This window comes from Anomalospiza imberbis, chromosome 15 (genome assembly GCF_031753505.1).
Source record: "Anomalospiza imberbis isolate Cuckoo-Finch-1a 21T00152 chromosome 15, ASM3175350v1, whole genome shotgun sequence".
NCBI lineage: Eukaryota > Metazoa > Chordata > Aves > Passeriformes > Viduidae > Anomalospiza > Anomalospiza imberbis.
The window spans coordinates 16,076,411-16,083,582 of NC_089695.1; the positions used below are offsets into that span (position 1 = coordinate 16,076,411).

The 7,172-nt window shown below is 48.1% G+C and overlaps 1 long non-coding RNA gene across 1 annotated transcript; it reads right to left on the reverse strand.

Moving 5' to 3' along the window:
* Positions 1–2,168: 2,168 nt before the first annotated feature.
* LOC137482830 (uncharacterized) lies at positions 2,169–4,217 on the reverse strand. Its single transcript, XR_011004239.1, has 3 exons — positions 3,897–4,217; positions 3,196–3,289; positions 2,169–2,911 (listed from the first exon to the last, which is right to left on the reverse strand). It is a non-coding gene; the product is annotated as an uncharacterized lncRNA (long non-coding RNA).
* Positions 4,218–7,172: the final 2,955 nt, after the last annotated feature.

Here is a 7,172-nt window from a genome sequence, read left to right on the forward strand (position 1 = left end):
AGGGCTGCTTTTACTCAAATCCTTCCCTCAATATCTAACTGCATCAACCCTTTCCTCCTGTCCCAGTGTTCATGTGCAGAGAAACAAACACTAAACACCTTCCTACAAATTGGTTTTGGTGCTGAGGAGGAAAAAACCTGGGAAGGAGGGAGGGTTGCATTTTCCAGGGAAGCCACAGCTGTGTTGTGAGGCCTGGAGAAGGTGAGGAGGAAAAGAGAGAGAAGAAGGTGTGAGAATTGTGTGAGGTGCGCAGCTGTGCAAAGGTCTGTGGCCCTGGGCAGTGCAGGGAGCTCCCACTCCTGCGCTGCCTCTATGGAATCTGTTTGAAGTGGAAGCATCTCCCCTGCTCCTGATCTCTCCCAGCAAAGCCTGAGCCTTGGGGAACACGCTCAGAAATCATCACACAACCTCTGTGGGGGAAAAGTCAGTATCTAGTTCAAACAATGTCAGTGTCTCCCTGCTGATAAAACAGCCACAGAAGTCAGGAATGGTTTAACAGCCTCCTTCCTCACAAGTTCCCAACCATCAAATTTCAAGGGTTGCTCCTTTGATCTCAGAAGCACCAGAAAGATGTTTTTCTTCTTCTTTTTTTTTTTTTTTTTTTTTTTTTTTGCCTTCCTTTCCCCATTTTTATTTAAATTTCACTAGCATGCTGTGGCCTAGTGGCCTAGTACCTGATCCTGCCCAGAAGAGCCCAGAAGAGTCCTGCTACTCTGGTTAGGTTTTGTGTCTAGTCCATAATTATTTGGGTCTTGCAGAAGAGGGAAGGGAAAGGAAAGATGGGAAGTTTGAGCATTTCACTAAGTGAAAAGGAGAAAGCTCAGAGGAAAAAAAAAAGAAAATGGTACCGTCTGTAATTGTTTTTGTTCTTCAATCATTCAGGAAACAAATTGCTATAGGGAAAAAAGAAGGAAAAAAGGTGTCTTTGAACCTCCAAAGCATAAGAGAGCCAATAAAGGCACTACATTGCTTTGAAAAGCAGCCCCCTCTCCTCAGCCTATTTCCACCCCTTCTCATTAGTTCAGATAACTCTCAGAACGCTAATTCATTAGGCTCTTCCAGGATTATTTCCCTTCAAACAGCTGCTGAGAAAATAGAAATAATCTCCATGTCACTGATGGAGCCCAGGAGTGCAGCTGCCAACCAAACCCCTCCCGTGGGGAGTGCCAGGGCCCAGCCCTGGAGGCTGCTTGATGTGCAGGAGAACAGAGGGAATGAGGGCAGGAAACCTGGTCTGGCCTCCGTTTTGTGTCTAGGATTTATTTCATTTCTAATTGGTGATTTCAGGGAGAATCCCTCCCTGGCTGAGAGCGAGGAACGGGCTGGGAAAGGTTCCTGGAGGGGGAGGTTTAAATGGATCCTAGGCAATGGGGGGGTTCCCTTTTTCCTTTTCCCCCCTTTGAACAGCAGCTCAGTGGCTGTGAGTGGCACTTTGCTCCCTGGGAATGGCCATTTCCCAGTGGCTCCTTCTTGATCCCTTGATGACCAGGGAGAGGTCACTTGGCGGGTTGTATCCACCTCCCAGCTGAGGGCCTCACTTAATGCAAAGCAGGGTGTTCTAGTTTGAAAAGCAAAACCAGTGAGAGACTCCAAGTCAGAAATACAATTTATTAGGAAAAGGGAAAAAGAAAACAAAACCCATGCAATAATACAAAAGAAAAAACACTGACAGAGTCAGAACAGAACCTGACAACCTTTGGGCAGGGTGCTGGTAGCAGTCCAAATTGGAGTGGCTGCAGCCCTGGAGTGGCAGATGTGGTTCTGTCAGAGCAGTGATCCTGTAGAAGGGTGTTGTCTTCCTCTGAAGGTCCAGTGGAAAAACACTCTTGGGATCCAGCAGAAAAGGCTGAGTCTGGTGTCCCAAAGCTCCAGATTATATCCAGGTAGGAATGCTTGGCTCCTCCCTGTGGGGTGGAGCATCTCACAATGGGATGCTGTAACTTTTATCAGTGGTGCAGTGACATTCAATAGCCCATTAACAGCAGGTGTCTCCCCGGGGTGGGGGGAGGATTGGTTTGTGGAAGAGAGAAAGAAAACTGCCCAGAAGATAACTGCCACACCTCTAACAGATGGCAAACAGAATCCATCTTGCCTTGCAGTCTAGGACACAGGAGAAAAGTGGGGATTTAAAACATGCCTTTTTAAGCCTTTTTCTTTCTCTTCTGGACCTGAAAACTGAGTCAAAAAGGCTTTTTGGTAACCCAGCACAGAGCAATGAGAGTCATGGGAACTGCAGTGGATTTCTCACCTCGTATGACAGCAGCATGTTTCATGGGAAGAAAAGGGACAGAGAAAACCATAAACCAACTCCATTTTCCAGTGGTTTATTGCTGTTCTGTATAGAAACCCTCAACCCTGGCAGCAACACAGAGGCAATGAGGTGATTTATATATTTATATAAGAAATGAGGTGATTTGTTCAATAGGTCTTTCTAATTCAAGGGGACATGGCCCATGGTGGGATCTAACCATGGATTTCCTCAGCCAGGCTCTGCCTGCCTCAGTTCCTCCACCTGGGGAAGAAAAGCAGAGGGGAAAACACGATGTTGTGAGTTAGCAGAGGCATGAATAAGGCCCTTGTAACAGGAAAAGTGCTGCTCATGGGTTTCCTCTTGCACCTGCTGGGTTCTCCACATGCAGGAACCCCCTGGTGACACAGGTGGCTCCTCAGAACAAGGGACTAAAATATTGTGTTCCATGGAGGGATGGCAATCATTCCTCTGCAGCTCTTTTTCACTTCTCCACCTCATTTTCTTGCCTTCTCCCTGGTGAGATCATCCAAAGCCAGGCCAAATGGAAAGATCTTGTGGCTCTGCAAATGCCAAGAGCTTTTTATCCCACACTTGCCAGCCCTTCACGGGGTTGCTGGTGCCCCTGTGCATTCTGTGAAGCTGTTTCCAGCTCTTTTCTGGCTGGAAAGACAAATTATCACACCAGACAAATTATCAAGGATCCAAAATAGTACAAAAGGTGACACTTGATATTCATTAGCCAGCCAGATATTTCATCATGATCCCACATATCTTCCACCTATTTAAGGAAGCAGAAACACACGCGTTCATATTCCCAAGCTTTTCCAGGCTTTTCTGGTCATAACCCAACGACCAGAGCATCCAAGAACTGGAATATCTTCCTTCTCCCTTCCTTCCACTGTCCATTCATCCCCCCTCTTCCCAAAAAGATAAAAATAACCCACCATGTGAGCTGCAATTTGCTGTGAGGGTTCCAGCAGCTCTGGGATGTGTGGAAGGCAGCCAGGTAGCCTAGCAACAGGGTGCAGCTATTTGAGGCTGGTCCAGACAAAAAGGAGAGAAGGATTGATTTTCCTGGGGGTGTGGGCAGTGGCATCAGGACAGGCAGAGCTCTCCATCCATGCCCAAAATTCAGGATTTACCCAGGGTTGCTGCTGCATTTCTGTCTCCATCCTGCTGCCAGTTTTCTGTGGAGCAGAGGGATTTTCAGCTCGTTCTCATGAATTTTGGGGTGCTGATGTGCCACTGGCACTCGAGGGGTGGGAAGCAACACCTGAAAGGTGTCAGGACTGGGGAGGAGAGGGTTATACGGACAAAAAAGTGCCTGTGTTGTCACAGCACCTTGTCACGGTCCCTGTGTGCTCTGTGTCACTTTGTCTCTAATCCCATCCCTCACACACACACAGAGACTCAGCGCTGACCAGCAGGAACCTTTTGCACTGTGTGGTCCTTGCAGGATGGGAAAAAATCCATGGAAGCCTCAGTGGTGCTTCATCCTTGCCGGCTCCCTGATGGGGATGCTCTTGCAGCTCCTCCCTGCTCCTCAAGCCCCTCCTGGCACTCCCAAATGCTCTGCTCTTCCAAGCTGCCCTCCCCTCAGCCTGGGCAGGGAGGAAGGCTGACCCTCTGTTCCTCTGACACTCACCTGGAGGCAGCTGCTTGATCTCCCCAGGTCTCCCTCTTCTGCCGTTTTTTTTAGGAGGAACAATGAGATCTCCCTCAGTTCCTGAGACATTCTGTGAGCCAGACATGAGAAGCACCTCTCAAAATGCAAAGCATGGCTATAATTTATTTAACAGCTTCTCCACCCCAGTCCTCAGCCTCTTCATTACAGAGACTGACAACTGTACTGGATGCAATTCCTGAAATAGCCTGAGCTCCCCCGGCAGGGAGAGCAAAGCCTGGCCCCAGGGGAGGAGTTTTGGCACACCAGGAAAGGGTTGGCCCTGTTCAAAGGAGGCACCTTTGTCCAGGGTGTAATCTGCACCCAGGAGAGCAGGGGCTGGTGCTGACACAGCCCTTCCCTTGCCCTGCACAAACCACAGCCCAAACCTGCTCCAGGAGGGACAGAGGGACATGGACACAGAATAATGAGGTTGGAAGACTCCTCTAAGATCATCAAGTCCAACCTATGCCCTAACACCTCAACTAGACTACAGCACCAAGTGCCATGTCCAGTCTTTTTTTAAACACATCCAGAGATGGTGATTCCACTACCTCCCTGGGAAGACAATTCCAGTACTTTATTATTCCTTTGGTGAATTTTTTTTTTCTAATATCCAACCTATACCTTCCCTGACATGGCTTGAGACTGTGTCCTCTTGTTCTGTCAGTTGCTGCACGGGAGCACCTTTCTGGACAAAGCAGCACAAACCATGACATGGCCCAGGATTCCAAACCAAGGAGTTTGATCCCGTTTCTAGACAGATTGGGCCATTTATTGTGTTTGCTGGCAATTAAAACAGCCTGGCTGAGGGGAAGGCTTCACTACCAGGATCAAGAAGGAGCCTCTTCCCTCCTATCCTTCCTGTGATCAGTTTTACTCTCATCTAAATGCACATCTAGCCTGTGAATGAGTCTAAAATAAAAAGGCCAAGAAGAGTCCATGGATGAGGTACAGGTGGCTGATTCCTTAATGCCAGTGAAATTAATAACCCTCCCCATCAGCCAGGGCACTTGGGGCTGGATCCCTGTGAGCAGGATAAGAAGTCTTTTAAATGATCTATACACTCCCCACCAGGGACTCCCTGGCATTGATCTGGAAAGAAGGGCATTTCATTCCCATCATTTGTCTCGGGTTTCCCTCCAAGTTCTCTAGATGTGTTTGCAGGCAGCTCTCATCCGTATTCCGAGATGCTCCTCAGCCCAGAGAGGAGAATTTGAAGCAGGTTTATTTTTGTGTGTGCATGTGTTGTGTGAGCAGCTTCAGCCTAAATCTCCCAGAGCAGGCTGCTGGTTCGGAGATAAGTACAAACTGCATCTGGATAAATTTCTTTTCTCCACATTACTGTTACTACAGCAGAGCAGGTCCTTGTGGACAGGTGACATCCCCTGGGACAAGTGAGTGACACAGAGACTCAGCACTCACCTTCCTTTGTCTCCTTCCTCCTTAACTCCTTCTCTCTGCCACTGCTGAATAAAAATGCTGCAGTTCTCCACATAAATATCCAGTGCCATGCCCTCCTCTTGTGAGCAACCCCCTGAACAAGCAAACTCACCTCTTCTGACCTGTGGAATGGCCTCACATATTTCATAAGACGAGCCCAAAAAAGCACTGAAGCAAACAACCCTTCAATCCGTTTCACCCTGATTTCACATCAGATTTTAGGTCTGAAATGTCATCAAGTTAAGCATATAATGGTAAAACCAGGTCCCAAGGCAGCAAAGCATTTAAGCATGAGCTCTCATTTAAGCATCTGAGGAATCTCACTGGCTGTGTGCAGAAAAAAAGTTTGGATGAGGAAAAATTGCATTGTTCTTGCCAGGCTGGGGAGTCAGTAGCCCAAAATGTTCCTGTGTAAACCAGTCAGGGTAATTCAGGCATAAATCATCACCTTTAAACCTTTATAGGGGAAATTATTCAAGTTTATGACCGTATTAGCACTTTGCTCCTGCCAATAGGTCTGAAAGTGCCCAAAATCCAGGAGTTTTATCTTTTACTCTTTGTGCCAACATCAACAGCCAGTGTTGTCCTCTCCACATCCCTTTGTACCTGCTGGCTGTTCCATTTTGCTGCAGCAGATCCCTGAGTAAATTTGCACCTCGATTCCCAGGGGATGAAGACTGAGATGCATTTCAGTGCTTTGCCTTTTCCATATTTATTGCTCTGTCTGCAGAGTGCCTGCAAGGCTGGCCTGGCAGGTGGCTTCACTCCATGAAGATTTCGAGGCTCTCTGCCTCAGACCTCCCGCAAAAGGAGGGCAGAGCTGTCTGGGTGGCCCGGGGGGGTGGTTTCTGACCATTTCTACATCAGCAATATCACCTGGAGCTGGGAGAAACCCCAGTGGCTCCTCCACCCCAGCCCCTGTGAGGACTCTGGGCTTTGACACAGCCTCAGCAGCCCCAGGAGCTCCTGTCCTCATCTCACCCCAGCACCCAGGGAGTTCACCTGGGGGGGTTTCACATTCCTCCTGCAACCTCCACCAGGCAAATTTGTGCTTCCTGAGCCCTTTGGAGCAGTGCTGCTTCCCCCTGCTCCTGTCTGAGCCCTTGGGTCACTCAGAGCTCCGTGGCCCCTGTCACACATTGGCCACCAGCTACAAATAAACACACCAGCTTTGCTTCTCTGGCAGGGATTAATGTGCTTCCAGAAAAATGTCAAATCCACGAGCTGCTCCTCCCTTTGTTCTGCTCCACTTCATGCACATGAGTTTTTGCAGGGCTTTATATAAAAAAAAAACACCAAGAAATTTGGAAAAAAAAAAAAAAAAGAAAAGAAAAACCAAACCCCCCCCCCCCAAAAAAAAAAAAAACCCAAAGCAAAGCAAAGCTAAGCAAAGCAAAAAAAAAAAAAAAAAAAAAAAAAGAGCGAGATTGCTCTGATGTTGCCTGGAATTATCTCTCCTCGATTTTCTGGAGGGTGGAGTGGAGGCAGCAGTGTCAGAGCAGCAGTGGATTCTGTGGCTGGTGCAGCCCTCACCCTGCCGTGAGTCAGATGTTAATAATTATTTAGCAGTTGAGTGTGCAGAGAAAGGAGTAGGGGAGGGGAGATTGAATTTACATGCATCACTACAGTGGCCTTTAAAAGTCTTAGCATGAAAAATGCATGGCTGCCCATGCATTATTTATTCAGCAATGAATAGAATTTCCCCCAGATCAGACTGGCAGGTCAAGACTGACAAATTTGGCAGAATGAAGCCCCGTGTGTGTCAGCCGAGCAGCAGGCAGGGAGGCAATGGGGCTTCAGGAAGGCACTGCTGCA